This window comes from Ipomoea triloba, chromosome 12, assembly GCF_003576645.1.
Source record: "Ipomoea triloba cultivar NCNSP0323 chromosome 12, ASM357664v1".
In the NCBI taxonomy this organism is placed as follows: Eukaryota; Viridiplantae; Streptophyta; class Magnoliopsida; order Solanales; family Convolvulaceae; genus Ipomoea; species Ipomoea triloba.
Genome location: NC_044927.1, coordinates 15,645,051 through 15,659,040, shown reverse-complemented (window position 1 = coordinate 15,659,040; position 13,990 = coordinate 15,645,051). Strand labels below are relative to the sequence as shown.

General features: G+C 43.2%; 2 pseudogenes; both read right to left on the bottom strand.

The window, feature by feature from the left end:
* Positions 1-7,602: 7,602 nt before the first annotated feature.
* LOC115998589 lies at positions 7,603-8,989 on the bottom strand (annotated as a pseudogene).
* Positions 8,990-9,221: 232 nt separating this feature from the next.
* Positions 9,222-12,430, bottom strand: LOC115998602 (annotated as a pseudogene).
* Positions 12,431-13,990: the final 1,560 nt, after the last annotated feature.

The window sequence follows — 13,990 nt, the reverse complement described above, 5'->3', positions numbered from 1 at the left end:
AAAAGGTTTTCGAGAAATGGGTGATAAAAAGATCGAATTACTATGCGTATCTTGGTGGTCGTTACTTTTGGGGGTCTTTCTTTTTGGCTGACTCCTCTTCTTGTTCTATTGATCAGAGCATCCAGCAGCACACGCCGGTTTATAATTAGATGATAAGGGCTAAGGCTCCCCCTCCTTTTCTCCGCCCGGGCTCGGAGAGTGTCCACATTTTTCTTTGTTCCGATCTCCAGTTTCTGAGGGAAATACCGGTTCTATTTTAACACCGCGAATCCAACTATATGAGAATGAGATCGGAACGCCGAGTGTTTTATTGTACTCCAAGACGTCGTTTACCATCTTGGAGTACTCCTTGAACAATTTATTTATATAGATAAATAGCCCAAGGAAAACCGCATAAAAAAGGAGGATCGGCTCACTATTCAATTGTTGGAATAGTTTTTCCACGAGTTGAGACATGAGGTGATTGACAATGAAACTAACCGCTGCCACATTGGGGCTATGGGATTCGAACCCAATTTTGCCACGACCCCCATTTCTCTCTCGCCCAGTCGTCTATCGCGAATTAGCCTTTCGATTAGACAACAAAGAAAGGTCGACCTTTCTTGACTAAGCTTAGATTTTCCCCGCAAAATCACGTTCGACTTGCATTAAGCATACGGCTTGTGACACACATTTCTCGATCGGCTGGGTTCCCGCCTTGCTGTACCGAGGGAAGCCCTTCAACCACCTCATCTCTATTATTTATTATATGATGATTGGTTGATTGTGATTGAAGATTTCTTTCTACAAAAAGTCTTCGAGATAAATTGGACCTCCGCCCGAAGAGCGCTTCCCTGGCTTAAAGGACGGAACTCCAGCGCACTGATTGAGCTAGCGAACTCCAATTTAAGTAAGACCAGGCCAGCTGTAAACAAAGGAAACAAAAGATTCGTGGTTGATACCAGTTGACAGCAATTGGCCAGTTTCCTACAGTTGACCGATAGAGCTCGACCGATTGATCCATAAGAATAAGAGCGGTAAGTTTTTATATTGACAAGGGGGGGAAGCGGTATCGAACAAGAAGAGCTGGAAGGGAAGTCGGACGGTAGGACTGTATTGCTCAAGAGCAGGATCTTTCTTTACAGGAAAGAAGACGGGGATAAGCGCCCTATCCACCAACCAGTAACTGCAAAGAAATAGAAATAGCGAGATGATCCATCATAACGAGAATTTCCATTTGCATTACCAGAAGAAAGAAAGATGCGCTAAATAGATTTTGGGGATATAGACTAGGAAACTACTATTGGCTAATGGAATCTATTAGTCTAGCTCTTATATATATTATGATTATGAAAGAAAGCAGCATAGCCAATTCTTTTTTAGCTAATGAGAAAAAGATATGAACACTAATAAAACCAGGAAAGACCAATCACAAATACCAGTGAAAGCGGAAAAGAGATGGCCTGGGGGAATGGAATACGGGAGGCGAGAAGTCATTTTTCGAAAGGTTTTCTTGTTCGAGCGGCTCAATTGACTATTCAGATTGACAGTGAATCGTCGACGATGGCATAGATTCGATTCGGACAAGACGATAACTATCCTATATAAGAGAAGGCAATCTAGGCAAGCAAAGGAAAGATTGATTATAGGCCAGTGAAAGAGAAAGAGAAGGATCTTCGGCAAGGGGTTCCCGGCTTCGCGAGACCTTTTCGATCTGCTCTAGGCTAAGCTCAATGGGGCCTTGCTTTGTTGATGCCAATCTCTTAGTCTGATTCAGATAAACTGTGAACCAAGACATGAAAAAGAACGAACTCAAAGCGAATTCTTTCATATGAGATCTTCTACTGGTACACGGAACACAAACAAAATCTCAATGAAATGAAGTACACGCAACTACGCCTGTGAACTCAGATAGCCTTTCAGCATTCCTTTCATCTACTCTAGGAAAAAGAACTTTCTTCTCTTAATATATTAAATTTCTAGTTAGAGGTCAAACAGCCCAAGACGCGCATCCACCAGATAAGCATATAGTTCGTTGTGATTCTCAAGTTCAAGTCCTTGTTTTTTATCCTACCCCCCTTTCTCTCCCTTTGGCTTCGGGCTTCTGTTCATGCTCATCCTCAGCCTCCGGTAGGCTGATGGGCATTGAACCTGACTCTGTAGACCTTTCAGCACAGTCTTCTACGACCTCTCCTATAGAAAGCTTTTTAACATGACTTTCCGGCTTTCCTGCTTCTGTGCTTGCTATTAAGAATATGGCATACCAACGATTCACTTACTTACGGGCTTACTGGAATGATGAAAGGGAAAGGTATTCGGAGTTCTTCACCCCGGCAAAGCAAAGTCCTTACTTTGACTTAGACTGACCCGAATCAAGTCAAGGCGATGCAGCAGGCTCAAGGCCCATCTTCTTAGTTTAGTTCTCTCTTTTCAAGTCAAGAATGTGCCAACCGAGGCCATTGAATTCGCTGCAGTGCAGATATCATCATATAAGAAGAATAAGTTCTTCTTTTTACTGAATCAGCTACTAATCACATGTTTGGAATCGATCTAGCTGATTATCCGGTCGTTTAGTAAGCCCGAAAGCAAGAGAAAGAAGGTTTCCTTTACCACGGGAACTGCAGTAGCGGAACTAGCACGACGAACAATGCTCGACACTCTGTCAAGCGAGCCCCTCTAATTATCTAGAAGCCCCTTTCCCCTGTATAAGCATTCTAGCTCAATACCCTTTCACCGTCTTCTCACGCGCCCTTACAAAACAACTACTGCGAGAGCCTTTCAGCCAGAGAGAAAGAGCCTTTAGAATGGAAGCCCTTATCATCCACTTTCTTATTCAATATTGAATCTCTTGCTTAAGCTGTGTAAGCTCATTCAGTGGTTCACTTGTGACGGATTCTTATAAGATAAGGGGATGTCTTCTTTTCACTCAGGTTTTACCAAACAAAATGAGGTCATCGGCAAAGAAGCAATGAGACAGTCGTTGGCCTCCTCGCCCGACTTGACCTCTATGGCTGTTCTGTGTAATGGCTTGATTCTTGATTCATTCCAGAACAAGAATTTCACTCATTTGAATGAAAGAGTTTGATACCAATTCTAGCTTCCGGGCAGGAGGGAAGAAGGTGACTTCAAGGCTGTTAGTGCTAAAAAGTTTCTTTCTTATTCTCAGGAGCTCACCTCTCCCCATGTCTCAGAGGAATCTACTCTTTCATGGCAGCCACCTTCCCCTGGAGTATACAAACTGAATTTTGAAAAAGTTTGGAAAGAAAAGTAGACGGAACGACACCTGTGAACTCGGATAGCATTGTGGCATACCTTTTCATCTGAACTAGGCTACTTTCTTTCTTCTCTTATGAAATTTTTAGTTTCAGATCATTCTTAAAAGAAGCTCTCTCTTATATACGATACCACCAGATGTGCCCCCTCCACCCTCGTCCAATCTTCCTAAGTGCCAGCCTAGCTTCATAGGAAGCTGAACAATACGTCCAGCTCCTTAAGGAATGAATACTTGGGCTTGGCCTGGAGTTAGGCTGAGATGCCTGGGCTAGACCCTGAAATCGCCGTCCACAGGCTTAATATCAAACCAGATGCTAAGCCCATCAAGCAAGCACAACGACGCTTTCATCCACTCCTCATGAAGAAGATTGAGAAAAAAGTAAAATGAAGTATGAAGGTAAACGGAAGACCATAGATGATGGAATGATGAATGAATGGAAAAACGAAATAAAAAGACTAAAAGAAGAATTCGCTCAACATGAAGAATTAGCTCAACAAACCAAAGAAGAATCCATATCACAGAATCACCCTTGGAAGGGTGAGAAACCACCACCTAATAAAGACTGAATAAAAAGAGAAAAGGGATCCCGATAACCAACCATAGGAAGAGTTCATTCATATTGGAAGTCCGGTGCGGGCGTTAAGACTTACTTTACTAACGTTCGGTACCCATATAAAGAGGGGTACCTACACTCTCAGTCAGTACTAGAAGGAGGTACCTTCTTCCGAGGAAACAAGGTCTTATTCATATCCTAAGTACCCGAGCGAGGGTCGGATAGCACGAGGTAAGTAGTTATGTTGCTAATCCTAAATAAAAATCGAAGACCAAGAGGTTCACTTACAACCAATTGGTCACTTCACTGCTTTCAGTAGCTTAAGGAGTTGTAAAAGGGTAGTCCTTGTTGTTATCATTCGTTATTACTTCCACCAGGGAAGTCGCTCACTTGAAGAGGGCCCCAACCCTTGTTTGCTGAGCAGAGGTGAGAGGAAGCAGATAGGCAGCCCTCGTGAAGCTGTACACTCCCTACATTGCTCAACCTGTTTCCCCAAACCGTTCTAAGGAGGGGGCTATTGAGTTACTTTGCATATCTATAACAAGATTGTCTACTGACAAACAGTTGTTATTAAAGGAGCTCAAGTAGGGCCTATCTAATAAACTCTCAAGGTATCTTAGGGTCATACAGTGAGCTTTTCATACCAGGAATACTAGCTACAGTTGCCCTGCGGGGCTATCACACGGAGAAACAATTCCCTCCGGGGAGCTGCCAATAGAAAGCATTAGTATGCTATCAGTTGTTTAAGGAGCAGGATTGTGTATGATAATTCATTTTCAGGTGGTACTTATTATTGAAGAAGACGGAAACTACAGACGGGGAAGGAAAGAGGCAAATAAATAGATGCTCCGGGGAAAGCTTTGAGCTTAGCCTAGTATGGTGAATCAACAAAGTAGCCCCTATCACGTAAAGAGCGCTCACGTTGTGAAGTCTAGTTGGGAAAAGCAAGGATGGCATTAGTCGCTGTCAGCATTAGCCTTTGCCGAACCCCTTTTATTTTAATAGGATGACCTTTCTTTCAGATAGAATTTCTATTTATTAATAATTTCACTTTGCATGGAAAGGTGAGCACGAAAGCTAGCATAGGGAAGGCAAAACCAGTCCCAGTTTACTATTTTCTTTCTGGGTAAATAGGTTTAGGTTTGAGAACTCGCTTTCAAATCCTTGCGATTCTTTCTGTGAAAGATCGGCGTATCTGGATTCAAAGAGAGAGAATATCTGGTCTCCGCCCCTTGCATCTCAAGTCTCACTTCCTTCTTCTGCTAATGCTACTCCCACTATATTATCGTAAATATACTAAACCACTATTATAAATAATATAATGGGACTTATCCTGTTACAAGGTGGACAACTACAACTAGTGAGACTCAGTCTAAATGTAAATGAAACTTCCACTCTCAGGCAGGCCAGTTCTTTACATCTTTGGAAAGCGCATTGAAATGCATTTCAAAATTGGCATTGATTGACTTAGCTCACTAAGCGGATAACCCTTTATCAAAATAAAAAGGGTTCTAATGTCAACTTTAAACATGAAACTACCCACTTTAGTAACATCGATTTATCCACGACAGCTTCATCCGATAGTAAGTATCACATCGACTGCCCAGAGCGCCCCCTCGGATATAGGAGGGCTCTTTTCGGGCGTCTGTGAGCACTATCGGGAGTGGATGCTTATTTCCGGCAGGCAATTACCTCCGCAATGGTCAATACCTGACTTTGTGCGGACGGTTCTTGGGAACGAGGCTGTTCAAAGCGCCTAAATCCTTCCCTGGGGTCGCACAGGCCTCTCTTTCCGGTCTATAGGTCCCCGGCTTTTGGAGCAGGAGACGGTTAGGATAACGAACGTCGAAACGAGTACTTTTAACCTAAGTGGACATTGAAAAGAGTACTTACGAACCTTTTCTTGCTTTTGGCTTTGTTGGTCGATGAAATGATTCTTACTTATTATAGATGTTTGTATGCCTTATTATTCCTCCCTTAACAAGGAAGGAGGGAACGCATCATCAATTTCAGTTGTACACCAAGCGACGGCGATGAAATGATTATGCAGCTTTGGCCTCTTCCAAAACTTGTTTTCTTTAGGAGGTCCGTCAGAGGGGCGGCAATGAAAGAGATTCCCCTAATGAACCGATAATTAGCGGTAATACAGCCCAAGGAAGGAGCAGGATTCGAACCAGCGCTTCAGAGCCAGGATCAAACTCTTCTTTTGAGTATGATGCCGATGGAATGGTTATTAGGGATAGCCTTCGTCGACCTGTCCCTGGCCACAGGTAGGCGATCGATGAAATGATTCTTAGTCCGGACCGGTCTACATTCAGCTTACTACGGGCTTTGAAATATGCTTTAACTTTCTTTTCTTTGTGTACCGCTACAGCCAACCATCAACCGCTTCTGAAAAGGAACAAACAAGGGCTTTAAAAGAAGCCACAGCAAATAGCTACTCTACGGAACTTGCTACAGCGTACTACGTTCAATACTAATCCTCGAAAGAGGAGGCAACGGCTTACATATATATAAGATATAGCGGATGTAGCCGAACCTGCAACGGAGGAAGCAAGGGCAGAGACTACTGACCCTGGAAAAAGTGCCTAGCCGTACGAGACGAGTCTGGGAAGCAGGGAATCCTAAATCAGAGGGTTCCCTCAAAATAGAGAAGGCCGTCAAGTCCGAGGAAAGGGTCTTAGGTATTAAAGGCGGCGATAGAACTTCAATTGAATCGACCATGGAATCAGCTATAATTAAGCTGCCTAAGCGTCTGCCATTGTATTGTAGCAAGGGATCGCCTTCTTTGGAGGATCAGCCTAAGCTTTAAGCAGTAGCTAGTTTAGCTGCTTCTTCGGTAGGGGAATCCACCAGAAGCCGTTCCTTGATTGGTGACTCAGGACTTGTTGGCTGCCTTAGGGTGTAGGGAAGTGAGAGTCCAACCAGGCTGCAATACAACAATACAATACGTAAGCTCCATCCGAGATATTATATGTTATTATAAGTAAGCCGTTCTGCGGTAGTAAATAAAGTAAAGGGAGCTGATCTCATGTAAAGGGGGCTGACCCGACTAATAGAAGGGGAAAATAGACCCCAAAGGAGGTTCTTCTATGTCCAAAACAAAGAACAAATATTTATACCAGTATCCCTTTACCGTACAGCTTGAACTTTATACCGTTCTATACCCGGGTAGGGAGATTATGAAGTAAGAGAAAGCCAATACCTAAGTGACTCTTTCTTACCTGATAATGAGGCTCGTACTACGAACCGAACAAGGGCGCTAAACAAGGCCTCGTACCGTACTATGGTCCTTCGCCCCCAACAAGATTGATTCAATTCCCCAAGCTACGTCGATTCAATTCCAAAAGCAACTAAGGCGCCGGTAATACAAAAAGCACTACTCTTGTTGAGGCCCCGTATAGACAACTATTAATGGTCGTTAGGAGTCATAGGGGTGCTTGCCCTTCCTTAGTTGGTTGGGGAAAGAGATCCTACATCGATAGTTATTCTATTCTTCATTATATAGAATAACTATGCTAGGCGGGTTACCAGAGAAGAGGGGTTAAGCTACATCTACCACGTATACTACTGAGACTGCTACTTCTACTTGCTTTCTTTATATATGCGCGCTAGCTTTTTGACGACTGAAAGGAGAGGAAGCTTTTGCTCCCGATCAAAGAGAAAAGGTAATTGACTTCCTGAACGACAAGTGGAACCACAGGCGAAGAGATAGCGTTCAATGAATCAGATAAATTCTTGTCACGAGCTGGACTTGAACCAGCGAACTACCTCACCTTTCATTCTGATCGTGACTTTAAAAAAGAAAGAAGAGAAGGAATGGGGAGTTGGCGCCGTTTAACGGATTGCTTGCTTACCAAGCGATCCTGGCCTCTCCTGGCCGAACTCGCCAAAAAAATAACAATAGAAGAAGTTGTTCTTGCCGGGAGAGTAGCGCCGAAGACATCTTTATCTGAGGAGGGGGCTTTGTCCTCATACATAAATGATGTTAGGATCGGCCGGCTCATCCTCGAAATCAAATTAGAAAACATTATAACTTATAGTATCCTTTCTAAAAAAAAGTGATAAAATTCGGAATTGACCCCCCCTGTCATTAAATCCAATTGCATCTGTAGAAGGGAAGGTACGGAAAATGTGTATTTCTCTAACATGGCGTTAACCGCCAACTCAACCACTTCTTCAGCTTGTGCTGATGAAAATTGACTCAATTTTGGGATGGGATTCATGGAGTGAAGTGAAATCAGCTGCTCACAAAGTCCATCAAAGATAAGGTCAGTGGTATCAAAAAGACTTTCTTCCTCCAGCTCAAAAACTTGCAAGGGGAAATTTTGTTGTTCAACAACGGTAGCAAGGTGATTGGTTGTAGCCACTTCTGTCCCTGTTCCAGCTGGAGCAGCCGAAATGCTGCTAGTGGGGGATTGGGGTTCTCTCCCTATAGTAGGGAGAACCGCCTTGGTAGTCGCATAAATGTCTACTAGTTTACGCTTACGATTTTTCATCTTTTTCATCTTTTTCATCATTCCACAATATTCGTCTTTTTGGGGTTAATGCTCTCAATGGCGAATCGATCATTCGATCTTCTTTGACGACGACGGAATGGAAGAAAAGTAATGAAACCTGCGATGGCTACTGAAGAACCTCCTTTTACTTTCTCAATAATAAAGCCTTTGACCTTTGTATTCGTTCGCCAAATCTTGTTCAGTTCCAGCCAAGCTCGGTTTTGTCTGAATCTTCGTGGAAGAAGAAGAAGCGGTTCACCAGCCACTACATCTGTAGATCCCACCAAATCATTAAACCTGGCGGCTGCTCGCTCTTTGATCAGTGATTCACCGGCCACTAGATCGATGAAGAATCTCTCCAAAATCTGCTCTTTGATCAGTGATTCACCGGCTACTAGATCCAGGGATCCCACCTTATTCTCAAACCTGGTGGCTCGGTTGATTGGGACTCCTGTAGGCTCATCTTGCATACAAATTCTGGGGGTCCCAAGTCCTGCATCCACCAAGAACATTTCTTCCCTTAAGCGTAAAACTTCAGATTGTAAGGCGTTTCCACTACATAAGAAAAAACTGGAATTAGATCTTGGAAATGATCGACTCAAATAGATGCTCATCATAAGCTTTTTTTTCCTCCTCTTCCTATTGATCAGAAGCATCCAGCAGCGCCACGCCAGTAGAAAGAGTTAAGCTACTAAGCTAAGCTGCTGTTGGGGAACTCGGTAGAAGCGATTTGCCGCTTCCGCCTTTCTTAGTGAAACTCTCTAAAATGTAGGAGTTGGATCCATTAGGTTCTTCGATTTATTCAGAAAAGAAACGAGAGACAAGAAAACATCTTTGATTACGATTAAAAGGAACAATCTCAAATAAACCAAGATCAAATTTCGGGTCATTTCTTGGTGAACATGATCTGCCATAATCTCTTCGATCCCTTCATTTATGTGCCAGAATAGAGAGAGAATTGGTAGGAAAGTGGAAGATAGTTTGACTTTTATGTATATGATAATCAAAGGGAGTGGGAAAGCTGCAGTAATTCTTTGGAAAAGCCCGGTTCTCCTTGTCTTCGAGCTTTCATTCCTCAATCCACTGATTCGTTCCTTCATATACCTCCCCACCAATAGATAGAGACAAATGGGAATAACCGAACCACGTCTACAAAATGCCAGTACCATGCAGCTGCTTCAAAGCCAACGTGATGCTCCTTGGTCAGATGACCAAGATATTGGCGAATACCACATATGATCGAGAAAAGAGTACCTATAATCACATGAAAACCATGAAAGCCAGTTGCTAAGAAAAAGGTAGAACCATAAATACTATCCGAAATAGTGAAGGGTGCTTGATAATATTCCATTCCTTGAAAGCCGGTGAATACTAGAGCCAGTGAAACGGTAGCTACTAAAGCGTAAACTGCTCGTTTTTCCTTCCCCGCGAGTATAGCATGATGAGCCCAAGTTACGGCAGCTCCGGATGAAGGGGGAATAAGGGTATTAAGAAAAGGGATCTCCCAGGGGTCTAAAACCGCAATCCCCTTTGGTGGCCAAATACCTCCGATCTCTACCGTAGGTGCCAAAGAAGAATGAGAAGAAGCCCGAAAAAGAGCAAAAAAGAACATAACCTCCGATACGATAAACAGAATAAAACCATATCGAGGTCCTAATTGTACGACTTTGGTATGATGTCCTTCGAACGTGGATTCGCGTAGAACATCGCGCCACCATACGAACATGGTATATAGGATAAATATGAGGCCCAAACTGAGAAGTGTTGCACCCCCTTGAAATGAGTGCATGTACATCACACCTCCTACGGTTGTTGCCAAAGCTCCGAGTGAACCCGAAATAGGCCATGGACTTGGATCTACCAAATGATAAGAATGCCTCTGAGATTCAATCATAAACCACTTTGCCTCGGTTGTATGTAAACCACCCCTTCACCCCCACCCCCTAAAGTAGTAAAGAAGGGCTCTTTGGGGTCTAATTTTCTTTCTATCTGACAGGACAAACAAACAGGAAGGGGTGGTTCTTTCATTGCATTGATAGAAGTCTAACTAGAAAAAGATCTGTCTATTACTTTGAGAAGAGAATCGTTGGTTTTACCGACGAACTACGTGGGAAAATGGACCTTCTTTCTTTGATTTTCAGCAAGATTTTTGGAAAGTAAAAATGAAGTATGAAGTGGCAACGCTTTATAGTAGAGGCCACCCTACCGCGAAAGAACAAGCAACGGCTTCTAACGCTACTTAGCTATATGTTAATAAGAAGCCGTTGTGCGTGAGTATAAGTCTAAAGACTATAAGCGTCTTCCTTGGTGAAATAAATAGAAGCCGTTGCGCTAACGCGCATCCGTTTTCTTGCTCAAACAAGCAGGAGTTTTCTTGCTCTTTCGGAAAACTTTATGGTAGTTCGTTCTGCGCCGCCAGCGGCCTCAACTCAAAGGCGCAGGTTGCTCTCTCTGGTTGAGGCTGCATTCATTTATTCATATTAAACTTGACACGTGGAAAAGGCTTACTCTCCTAGTGGCTCGGCTTGGTCTCGCTCCCTTCCCGCACTATTACTCCCCACTAAAAAGAGCGATTGAGAATCTCGAGAACCTTTATGAACGTCTGTCTTCGCGGGGCGATTGGAAAAGGAGTCTTTTTTTCTTTTACTGCCTTCCATTCCACTATTCTGATCGAAAAAAATGCTCTTCCGAGCGACCAAGTCATAATGAGATTAAAAACCGATTCTTCCTTGGCCGTGTGGAACATGGATTAGCATTATGTAATTCCTACAAGTGATCTCCCACCCAGGATGATTGGTGCTCTCTGAGGTCTTTTTTATCATATATAATATGTTTCTTTCCATTCCTCGTGAGCCACTTATTTCTCCGAAACAAGAGATTAAAGTTTTTCCTTTTTTCCCAATAAGTCGACGGCCTTACACCATTGGGATACTTCGAATAAACTGGAGTACATATAGGAAAACCGGTGCTAAAACCCTTTCTCAAGATATCTTCCAAGCTGTTGGGGTCGTTGCTCTGGATCTTGTTCTCCCGGTGTGAAACCAGTTGGTTCCGTAGTTTTAAAATTCTGCTGATCCCAAGTACTCCATCTCCATCATTGCATATGGGAATATAGAAAGTAAAGAGGAAAAGGCATGACCAGAAGAATTGTGTAAAATAAGTGAATTTATCCAGTTGAGGCATGATATGATTGACAACAAATGATTCCCTCCAGACAGAAAGAGAGTCCTTACTGTACGAGTAGTTCAGAATTCTAGTGAGTTTTTGTTGGTTGTTGACCAACGGAAATCATGGGAGAAAGAAGACTAGATCCGGGGGTCATTCACCACCCCAAAACCCCATTAGTTGATTGGACAACAGGGCTAGCGCCTCTCTCTGCCTTCGAACCCTTGTCTTTGCTTCTCCCCCTGTAGTCGTAATATTCGGCTTGTCGCTACTTTGATTCAAAAGGTAACCGACGGTTCCCGACTTTCTCCGCTTTCCGCAACCGTAACCACTTGTAATTCCGATTACTTCATCCATAAACCAGCTTATTCACCTTATTTAAAAATAGCGATACGCTCTAAAAAAGTCAAGGATAAGCTTCCATTCTAGAAGCGGTAGCTTCCCGCCTCCTTCGGGGTGAGAAGTTTCCTTCCCTTTTCTAAAATGCCTGAGTGGTCTGCTCAGCAAACGTACAAAGTGGACCGCAGTTTGGCTGACCCTATTCTTCCCATTCGGGTTGGGTTTACCCAGAAGTACAGTAAGAGGGAATGGAACCACTGGAGAGTCGTCTGCAGTTCACACCTGGGCAAAGACGACTGACTTTGGAAGCGTTCACCGGTAACAAAATCCCGATTTCCGCTATTCCGGGTTCTTATTGAGCGTAGCGAAATCAAGGTTTATGAGAAAGTAAGCGAAGTTTCTATGGTGTTCTACCTTTGCGTAGTCTCGGTCCACAGTGGAAGGCTCCGCACCTGAGCCTCGTTAGACTCAGCTGAAGTGTAAGGTGTAAGTGAAGAGAATAGAAGAGATGAAGTCCGTCCCTTAGCCTAGTCTATATCCACAGCTGACGCAACTCCGTACCGACGCCTTACTACTACTAAATTTTTAACCATTTTTCTTTATTTTTTTTATATTTAATAAATTAATTAATTAACGGCTAAGCGATTTCATAACCTGAGCTTTCCTTAACCTGCTGACCTTACTTCGTAACCTTAGCCTCCCTTTCTTTATAGTTCGACTAAGTGACTTCGTAACCTCAACGTACTTTTTTTCTTACTGTAGCAGCAAGAAAACTCCTGCGCGAACAAGCTTAGGAAAGAATAGATTTAAGAGTCTCAATTAGCTGTTGCTTGTTGGAGCAAGGAAGACGCTTATAGTCTTTAGACTTATACTCACGCACAACGGCTTCAACAAGAACTATATGAATAGCTAAGTAGCGCTAGTCTAAACTAGAAGCCGTTGCTTGTTCTTTCGCGTCAGCCCTTGCTTGTTTTGTTGTTGTTAAGTTAAAATGTCTAGGGAGCATACTTGACAGGAGATAGACACAGGCGGTAGAGAGGTCCCCCACTTCGATTTCCGCCCCGTTAGCATCTACGATCCGAGATAAGGGATTACTCCGTTAGGTCTTTTCGGTCCGGAGCCGGCCGGTAATGGACCTACTTACCTTGCTTGTAGACCTGCTGCGGAGCTAACCCTTGTTCTATTGGTTTGGTGGTGCTACCAAGACGATTTCTTTATGCCCATCAAAGGACCTCGAGATGCTAATCCACGAAAAACGATACGATAAATTAGAAAGAACTCATATACGGAACGAGGGCGACCCGTGAAAATACATCGGTTTCTTACTCGTGCAAAGGAACTCTTTCTTGGCAACTTGGACAACTTATAACGATGTTTGTCCCGCATATCACTAGGAAGATAGGGATCTTTACAAAAGGCTTTATAAAGCTTTCGTCTCAATTCATATTGAGCCGCGAGCAATCTACGTTTGTGATCTCGTATATTTTGCTTCTCCGACATCTTACTGAGTTTCCCCCTCATCTTTTTGCAAAAAGCCGCTCCACGGTGGTAAAGTCTCATCTTGTGTGTTGGCCGAAGTGACAATAGTCACATTGAACCCTCGAATATGTTCGAAGATCTCGAAATGATCTTCCAGTTCCGGGGAGAATTCGCAAAACTCCGTTTCCATCGAGAATTTAATGGAGTTTTCCCGTATTTCGACCGGAGAATCTAACAGAGACATTACTGTGGAGATTCTGACCAAAAAAGAATACATTCCATGCCCTCGGAGAGTGCTTTGTCGTGCTAGGTCACTGACATATCCTTTTTTTTCTTTATTTGACCTAAAGAATGGATTGGATCGAAACGACTTTCCTGTCGAAGCCCTTTGTGTCTGTATTAATTTCTGACCGCACGGAATCTCCATAGCCAATTTTCCATTTTTGATAGAAGGTGCTGCCTTTGGTACTACTCTTATTTTACACGATCCAGGAACTTCCATAACGTTGGCGTGATTCGGTTTGAGCAACGGATCCTGACGTGATACATCTTCGTAATGAAAATAGAGTGGAAACATGAGTTTGCTTTTCCAGTATCTATAGAAGAAGCACTGTGAACTATCTGCTTCAAAAAGATAGTTGGTTGAATGAAACTTCTTCGATCAGAATACGAATGAGATCAAAAAGGCCATCCTTGAGGCAA